This window comes from Dipodomys spectabilis, unplaced genomic scaffold (assembly GCF_019054845.1).
Source record: "Dipodomys spectabilis isolate Male_0828 unplaced genomic scaffold, ASM1905484v1 ptg000083l, whole genome shotgun sequence".
Lineage (NCBI taxonomy): Eukaryota > Metazoa > Chordata > Mammalia > Rodentia > Heteromyidae > Dipodomys > Dipodomys spectabilis.
In genome coordinates, this window is record NW_024870760.1 from 1,377,374 (window position 1) to 1,387,007 (window position 9,634).

Below are 9,634 nucleotides of genomic sequence, written 5' to 3' on the forward strand. Positions count from 1 at the left end.
ATACATAACCACTCTGTCCCTTCAGCTACCCAAATAAAGAATGTTGTTTGGGGGAAAGACCAGTGATAATCTGTCACAAATCCCAAGACACAGATGTTTCACATTCTTTTCCATTGTGTTAGTGACTCCCAAGATTTTGTTTCTGGACACTTCTAAGTCTATGACTTAGAAACAGGCAAACTATCACCCCTTCTGGTTGCAGATTTCAGTCTTGTGAACATAGTGGTATTCTTGTTTCACATCTCTCATTCTCCCCAAGCAGAGATTGTCCTTCATGGGTAGCACTGAATTAAATGTTATGGAAAGACTTAGAAAACCAAAGTGCAGGGAAATTGTGCTGCAATTGCATAACCCAGAATTATATAATGCAGTCATGAAGGCTGCTAAGAACCACTACACTCAACATAGCTCCCATCTCTCCTCAGGACTCTTTCCCTTTGGATCAAATATTCTGATTAATGAAGATCACAGGTTTCACTTGACTGTGCTGAAAATTCAGACATTTCTTTAATAACAGGGAATATAAACTGGGTACTGGTGGCTCACTCCTTTAACCCTAGCCACTCAGGAGGTTGAGGTCAGAGAATTGTGGTTCAAAGCCAACCCAAGCAGGAAAGTTTGTGAGACTCTTATCTTCAATTAACTAGCAAAAAGCTGGAACTAGACATGTGGCTCAAACGTTAGCCTTGATTGAAAAAGCTAGAGGATAGTGCCTACGTTGCCCCTTGTTCAAGTCTAGTGCAAGCACACAAGCACACTCATACACACACACACACACACACACACACACACACACAAACACGTGCATGCACACAGAATATATGCAACTGGTTGGTATCTGGAAGCAATATCAAAAAAAGGAATATTTCTGAAATCAGCATTTTTGGAGCAATAGAGTATAATTTCTACCTTCCAAGGCCCCAAAAGTGGTTATCAAAGCCCCTGCCACATATGCCTCCATTGTGATTTGGTAGACTCTTATTTCTTAGACTCCTATTCCTCATTTTTTGTTTGTTTATTTGGTTGAAAAAAATCCCAGGGCTGGGAAGGTGGCTCAGTGGTAGAGCGCTTACCTTGCATGCATGAGGCCCTAGGTTCGATTCCTCAGCACCACATAAGCAAAAAGAAAAAAGCTGGAAGTGGCGCTGTGGCTCAAGTGGTAAAGCGCTAGCCTTGAGCTGAAGAACTGAGGGATAGCGCCTAGGCCCAGAGTTCAGGCCCACACTACCGGACTCAAAAAAAAAAAAAAAAAAAAAGAAAGAAAGAAAAAAATCCCAGACAACTAATTGCTCAACACACAAATCCAAAATAGTTAAATTCACTACATTTGATTTTATTTTTTATCTGGTTGTTTGGGTATCTATAACATGCAAATCAAACACTTGTCTGTTTTTCTTTTGGGAGTAGCTCAAAAAAAAGAATATTTCTTTTTTTGACCTGTTTTTGACCCCTGTTCTCCCCTGGTGCTACTTACAAGATGGCAAACCCTTCATTCTGAGTAATTACTCAGTAGTGCCAGAGGCTGCCCTTTCCCACAGAGTCCTACCTCTTCCCTATGATTATGAGAAGCAAAAGCAAGAGGCTGTGCTCAGAAAAAAAAATTGGAAAACTAAAGTCCAAAGATGCAAAGGTCTCTGAAGGTGCCAGATTCATTTCCCACTTCCAACGTCTCCCTCCTGAGGGAGAGAACCCACCGATGCACTTTTCTGCCTCTCATTTCAATCTCATGAAGGTTCTCATTACAACTTTACCATGAAACCTCAGATTTCAAAACTAATCATTTCAGCATGAAAATGAAAAGATAGGAAAGCCTCAGTTAAGTGGAATAACTGGAGGAACAGATTTTTAATCCTGCTGACCACATTCCCTCTTCCCATTCAGGAGTGTGGAAGGGGCCTAAAAGACTGATCTGTCCTGGTCACCTTCCTCTCTTCTCTAAGTCTCCTTGGGGAGTCCTCCTTCTTTCTTCATCAGTCTTAATAAGAAAAACAGGGCTGTAGAAACTTCTTCAGGAAGCCAGCCAAGTCCCAGTTTCCTGGGATTCGGCCAAGGAATAAGCAGAGGGCACATGGCATTTCTAACATGGTTCCAAGTAATCTGGCTGCCAAACACATTAGCCCAGGATTTAAGTTAAAAGGAATTCATGCTAGTAGTGTACCAGTAGATTTTAAAGATGAATTGTCTTTCTAGAAAGACAAGATTAAACTTGTGAGGAGAAAAGTCTGTGATTTTTAAAGGAGGAGACTCACTGGACTCAGCCCAGAAGAATGCAGTTGAAGTCTTGGGCAGAGGTTAAAGCCAGGCCTCCACAATACAATGAGCATGGAATTGAGTAGTGGCCAAGTAGGTGTTATTTAGTCCAGAATGATCTTAAACCTTATTCTATACACCACAGGAGTACTTGTCCTCATTTGCTTTTAGTCATTAGAAACCTCCTTTCTCAAGGGATCAATTAGTGGGAAAGAGGCAAATTTCAGACACAGGAACTACAGAAGGTAACTGGGTTGCTCTATCTACCTGGCCCAGGTGTGGGCTAACCAGGAAACTCTAAGGATATGTCAATTGGTACAAGTGCTGCAGCAGCAAGCAACAGTCGAGGGCTATACCTAAATGCCAACAGACACTGGATGCTGCAGCACACCTATGCCTGAGATGAGCAGAGGCAGAGGGACCACCTGGCATTGCCACAGGGGACGCACGGCTGGCTCTCAACAGAGGGCGAGGGAACGAGCACTTTTTGTGAAACTTAGCTGGTGAATTTGGACTTATTTTATATCATTGCTATGAAAAGAGCAGAAGTTTTAGCAAGACAGAGAGACAGAGAGAGAGAGAGAGAAGAAAATAAGCAAGAGGAGGTGGAGGGAGAAGAAACAGCAACAGCAAAGTCTAAATGTATTATTCTTTTTAAAGTTTTCTTTTACTTTTAATTTTATGGTCAAGCTGTTGTACAGAGGGGTTACATTTACATAATTAAGGTAGTGAGTACATTTCTTTTTGAACTTGTTACTCCCTCTCTCATTTTTCTCCCTCTTTCCCTCCCCCATCCCCACTGTTTAATTTTTAAATTTTTATTAAAAGAATGATTCAGAGGGGTTACAGTTATACACGTCAGGTAATGAGCGCATGTCTTTTTTTGTTTTTGTTTTCTTAAATTTTTTTAAATTAATTTTTATTGTAAAGAGGGGTTACAGTTAGTTACATGAGTAAGTTAATGAGTACATTTCCTATCAAGCTTTGTTATACCCTCCTTTGTTTTCCCCTACCATCCCTTCCTTCCCCACCTCCCCAACTCCCCCCACCCCCACCCCACAAAGTTGTAAAGTTTGTTTTTAACTTAGTGTCTTGTATATCTCCTTGTAACAATGGGTCAACCTGTTTCCTTATTTCAGCATTTTGTTATTTCCTTTCCCCTCTCCAAATTAGAAAAATGTATATACAAGATGCAGGGTACCAGAATCAAATACAGTGAAAACAAGGGTTATACCATGGGGAAAGAACATACAAAAGAAACAAAAAAATCACATGGTACATTATAAGTACATTAAAAACAACAGCAAGAAAGATAAAACTGTACTCGCTTTGGCAGCACATATACTAAAATTGGAATGATATAGAGAAAATTAGCATGGCTCCTACTCAAGGATGACACACAAATTCGTGAAGCGTTCCATATTTTTTAGACACATGAAGAAATGCTCAACCTCCCTAGCCATAAAAGAAATGCAAATCAAAACAACATTGAGATACCACCTCACCCCAGTTAGAATGGCTATAAATAAAGAACTCTAATAACAGATGCTGGAGGGGATGTGGACAGAAGGGAACCTTACTACATTGTTGGTAGGAGTGTAAACTTGTTCAACCACTTTGGAAAGTAGTATGAAAGTTTCTCAAAAGACTCCACATAGAGCTCCCCTATGACGCAGCAATTCCACTTTTGGGCATTTACCCAAATGATCACAAACAAGACCACACTAAAGCTACCAGCACAACTATGTTTATTGCAGCATTATTTACCATAGCTAAGATAGGGAACCAACCCAGATGCCCCTCAGTAGATGAATGGATCAAGAAAATGTGGTATATATACACAATGGAATTCTATGCCTCCATCAGAAAGAATTACATTGCTCCATTTGTTAGGAAATGGAAAGACTTGGAAAAAATTATATTAAGTAAAGTAAGCCAGGCCCAAAGAAATATAGGTTCCATGGTTTCCCTTATTTTCAATAACTAGTATATGTCTGAGACAAACAGAAACTGTCAGACAAGTTGATGTTACGCAAAATGAACCCCAAGATAAGGATTCAAATGTTTTTTTTTTCTTTCTTGTGATTGTTTCCAACATATTTATAAGATGATTTCTTTGTTGCTTTGTATGTACCTCCTCCAGGGTTTAAGCCTTGTTTTCACTGTATTTGATGCTGATATAATTTGTGGAGGGGAAGGGAAAAAACAAACTGTTTAAATAGGGATACAGGTGGACCCATTACAACAATGAGATGTACAAGTCGTTATGTCGAGAAATGAACTTTACAACTTTGATGGGGTGGGGGGTGCGGAGGGGGGGTGGTAGGAGGATGTGGGGGTGGGGGATGGAGAGGGGAAGGGATGGTATAGGGAAACAAAGGAGGAGGCAACAATGCTTGATAAGAAATGTACTCACTATCTTGCCCATGTAATTGTAACCCCTCTGTATGGTATTTTCACAATAATAATAAAAATAATAAACCTCTTGTGTCCCTATCTTGGGGTTCATTCACCTAGCAACATCTTACATGGTCATATGAACATAGCTTTTGACCTTTACTTGTCCTAGACATATACTAGTTATTGCACAAGTACATTTCTTTTTGGACAATATCACCTCTTCCCCTGCTCTCTCCCAGCACATGTGCTATTCTTGAAGGGGCTATATTATATAGTTTAAAATAGCTGGTATTCTACCATTTGAACCATACCTGCATTTACAGCTTTTCCTGGTTACAAGAGTCTCATGAACTTTTCTGCCTAGGCTGGCTTAGAACCATAATCCTCATATCTCAGCTTCCTGAGTAGCCAGAATTGCAGGTATGAACTGCTAGTGCCCAGCCACTGTATTATTTTAATACACAAATATATCATGAATGATTGGCAAGGTAATTAACATATCTATCACCTCATACCTTCTTCCTGTTTTTCTTTCTAGAGGCCCTGGCCGGCAACATTTTAATCTCTACTTTTTTTTTTTTTGTCGGTTGTGGGGCCTGAACTCTGGGCCTGTGCGCTGTCCCTGAGCTCTTCAGCTCAATGCTAGCCCTCTACCACTTGAACCACAGTGCCTTCTGACTTTTTCTGCTTATGTGGTGCTGAGGAATTGAACCCAGGGCCTCATGCATGCGAGGCAAGCACTCTACCACTGAGCCACCTTCCCCTAATCTCTACTTCTATGAGTTTGACCTCATTAGATTCCACAAATGAATGAGATTGTGTGGAACTTGTCTTTTGTGTCTGGCTTATTTCATGAATTGTAATGTTTTCTAGGTTCATCAGTGTCAGTAGAAATGATGGAGTTCCCTTTTGATTAGGTTTGAATAGTATTCTATTGTGCATATGTACATCATTATACATGTATCTACTGATAGACACTTTAGGATAATTCTATATATAGTATATTGTGAACAGAGCTGAAATGGCAATGTAGATATCTCTTTGATATACTGGTTTCATTTTTTTCTGGAGATATATATATATATATATATAGCATTGCTACTGGATATATGTCATAGAGTAGTTCAATTTTTAACATGTTGAGAAATCTCTCTATTGTTTTCCAAAATTGGTTTGCCCATTTGAATCTTCACACTATACAAGGCTCTTTTTCCTCTTTCTCTACATCTTCCTTAGCACTTCTTCTTTGTGCTAGTCCTGGGGCTTGAACTCAGAGTCTAGGTGCTCTCCTTGAGTTTCTTTTTGATCAAGGCTAGCACTCTACCTCTTGAGCCACAGTATAACTCACTTCTGGCCTTTTATGAATAGTTTGTTAGAGATGAGACTCTCATGGATTTCCTTGCCTGGGCTAGCTTTGAACCTCGATCGTCAGATCTCAGTCTACTGAGTAGCTAGGATTACAGGCGTGAGCTGCTGACACCTGGTCCCCAATACTTTTTATCATTTGATCAGAGTCATTCTTCCAGAGGAGAGGTGATGTTCCTGTGGTTGATATTTGCATTTCCTGACCACCAATGATGTCAAGAGTACCTATGGTCATCTGTGTATTGTCTTTGCAGACATTATTCTATTGGATTTCTTGAATTCTTTATATATGTTGGATATATTAACTATCACATAAATGATTTGTGCACATTTTCTCCCATTCCATAGGGGGTCTTTTCACTCAGCTTCTTCCTTTGCTATGCAGAAGCTGTTAGTCTGATACAATAGCGCTTATCTGTTTTTGCTTTTGTTGTCTATCCTTTGGGGGGAGAGGTGATATCTAAAGTAATCCCAGACCAATGTGAAGAAAACGATTTTCTTTTAGGAGTTTTATAGCATTAATGTTTAAATACTGACTCCACTTTGAGTCAATTTTTTGTATATGATGTGAGATTAGGGTCCAGTTTCATTCTTCTGTGTATGGATATCTAGTTTCCAACACTATTTATTGGAGAAAGTAACCTTTCTTGTATGTTCTTGGCACTCTATTGATGGTCAAGTTACTATAGATGTGTGAGTTTATTTATAGGCTCACAGGTTCCATTGGTCTGTATGTCTGCTTTTATGCCAGCACCATCCTATTTGTGATTATTGTAGTCTTAGAATATATTTTGAAATCAAGAAACTTTCTTGTTGCTCAACACTGTTTTACTCTTTATGATGTTTTGTGGTTCCATGTGCATTGTAGAATTGTTTTTCTATCAAATTATTGAAAACATGGACTTTGAATCCAAGTCATTGGGTTCTGTCGTAACCCTGTCATCTGTTGATGGTAAGAACTTGAACTCTGAGCCTTTAAAAAAAACAGTTAATTGGGCTGGGAAGGTAGCTCAGTGGTAGAGCGCTTGTCTTGCATGCCTGAGGCCCTGGGTTCGATTCCTCAGCACCACATAAGCAGAAAGAAAAAAGCCGGAAGTGGCACTGTGGCTCATGTGGTAGAGCGCTAGCCTTGAGCTGAAGAGCTGAGGGACAGCGCCCAGGCCCAGAGTTCAGGCCCCACGACCGGACCCCCCAAAAAAAAAAAACAGTTAATTAACTAATTATATGCAGGTACTGGGGCTTAAATTGTGCTCTTGATTGGCTCTTTTACTCAAGGCTGGTGCTATACCACTTGAGCCACACCTCTACTTCTGAATTTTCTGGTTAATTGGACATAAGAGTCTTACAGACTTTTTTGCCTGGGCTGGCTTCAAACCTTGTTCCTCAATCTTAGTCTCTTGAGTAGGTGTGATCACAGAAATGAGCTACTGGCACGTGGTTTGAGCTCTGAGTCTTTATATCTTTGTTGCGAATTTGAGGAAATGTCGCATGACATATGAAACAACTGTGGACATTAAATATAAAACCCTCATTTGGTAGTTTGTCAATAAATGCCAGTTTCTTTCCTTTTATTCTTTTATGGAATGGAACACTTTTAAATTTAATCCTACTTAACAAAATCATATCTCCTTTTCTTTAGTCCTTGCTAAAAATATCTTTCTGAAAATATCAGTTCATTAATTCTGGATTTTAGTAATTTGCTCAAGGATTCCTCTGTTATAAATGCCTATCCTTACTGAATACTATGACTATCTGATATATTAAACTTAGAGCCTATGTGCTATTAGTACTTTATTGCCCATTTTTATTCTCATTTATTTTTCTAAAACATAGGGACCTCAATAAAGAAAAAATTAATCACTAAAAAGTTATTATATTTAAATGTATAAGTTTCTGTTACTTCTACCAATTTTATTATCTCTCTATCCTATATGTATGTATTCTCCTGACAGGAGGCTACTCTTTGGCCCTATCTGACTATGTGCATATATGTAAAAATAGATAGATAAATAGATAGGTGATGGATAGATAGATAAATAGATAGCTTCAAATTGTTTCATGACATTGTCAAACGATTTGAGTATCACTATGGGAGTGAGAAGTTTTAAATCCTTAGAGAAAGGGAGTAGATATTCCCACACTCTTTCCATCCTCATCTGCTGAGTTTCTGTGAGTGCTACATGCCCTTTAGAGCTGGATGTACTCATGGTCCCAGGAGAGTCCTTGATCTAACAACATGTAGACCGTGAAAGTGCAAGCTCCATGGTTACTATGAAGAGAAGCGCACAGGAGGAACTCTGAATTGGAAACAGCAGTGGGGATAAGTTGACATATCTTTATATCACATCAAATTAACTTCATAGATCTGGCTTGATGGGATTTCCCACATAGCCCACATGAACATGGTATGTGTGGGAGGAGTTAAATGATGTGCATTCTTCTCATATGATGAGTTTCCAAAGTATAAGTCACAAACAAATTGTGGGGCAATAAAAACATTGAGAATGTGGTGACTAGAATTTATGTAAATGGATAAATAAGTAATGTCTGAGTGGATCTCTTGTGATGAAGTTATTTCATAAAACTTTATTTCACTTTTGTGCATGAGTATATGTATACATTCTGTGCCATGATACAAAATGTAATTCATGCTTAGGTCAAGGTCCCACAAAGTTAAAAGACCCTAGTTCTTGCAATAAATTCCTCAATGGACGTAATTGAAATGACCTTTGTCTCATATAAACCATGCATACCAGGCTTTTTAAATATCAGAAAAGTAAAATGCTAACCTTATAAAACATAACTTCATAACAAACCAAAAGAGAAAGAGTCTAACACTCAGAACTTGCTTATCCATGAAAATGGACAGGATATATAACAAAGGATGGAGGAAAAGTGTTAATACCATCCAAAAGTTCTACCAGTGACAGAAAAACCATCTCTGGGCAGAGGGGTACAGGGATCCCCCCACACACCCCAGTGTTTTCTCTCTTTATTGTGATTGTCTGTTTTTTTTTAACTACACCTTAAACATAGACTCACTGTCCTTTATCTTGAACTCAAATGAGGTAATCAGGAGAGTGTGGATGGCTTCTTTACTTTAGAGCCTGAACAGAAGGCAGGAGGTGGTCCTCAGCAGTGTGTCTTGCTGGTCATCTTCCTTCTAATCACAGACTGAGGCACTAAGTCCACCTTAGATTATGCCTAAAGCCTTCCCCAATTTCAGATGCAACCCTTCCTGTCAATTGTCAAGTACATTCTCATGTCTGTGAACAGTTGTTTACATCTACTTCCTGTCATATTTTTTACTTGAGTGTGGTTTGAAGTATGGGCTTATTCCTGTCTCTAGGGCAGGATCAGCTTCTGAGGGCTGATAGTAATATATATATATATATATATATATATATATATATATATATATATATATATATGCACACACACACACACACACACACACACACACACACACATATAATTGGTAACACATCAAGTCCATTTGTGATGCTTTGGGTATTGAACAAATGCCAGAACGGATTTAACTGAGAAGGAATGGAGGTTGTCTGAATTTACGTTATTTAGTATTGATAAACTCCTTTTTCAACCAACACTCCATTGACTT

General features: G+C 38.9%; 1 non-coding gene across 1 annotated transcript; it reads left to right on the forward strand.

Annotated features, from left to right (window-relative positions):
- The first annotated feature begins 3,570 nt into the window (after positions 1-3,570).
- On the forward strand, positions 3,571-3,677 carry LOC122111005. Its single transcript, XR_006147965.1, has one exon. It is a non-coding gene; the product is annotated as a U6 spliceosomal RNA (small nuclear RNA).
- Positions 3,678-9,634: the final 5,957 nt, after the last annotated feature.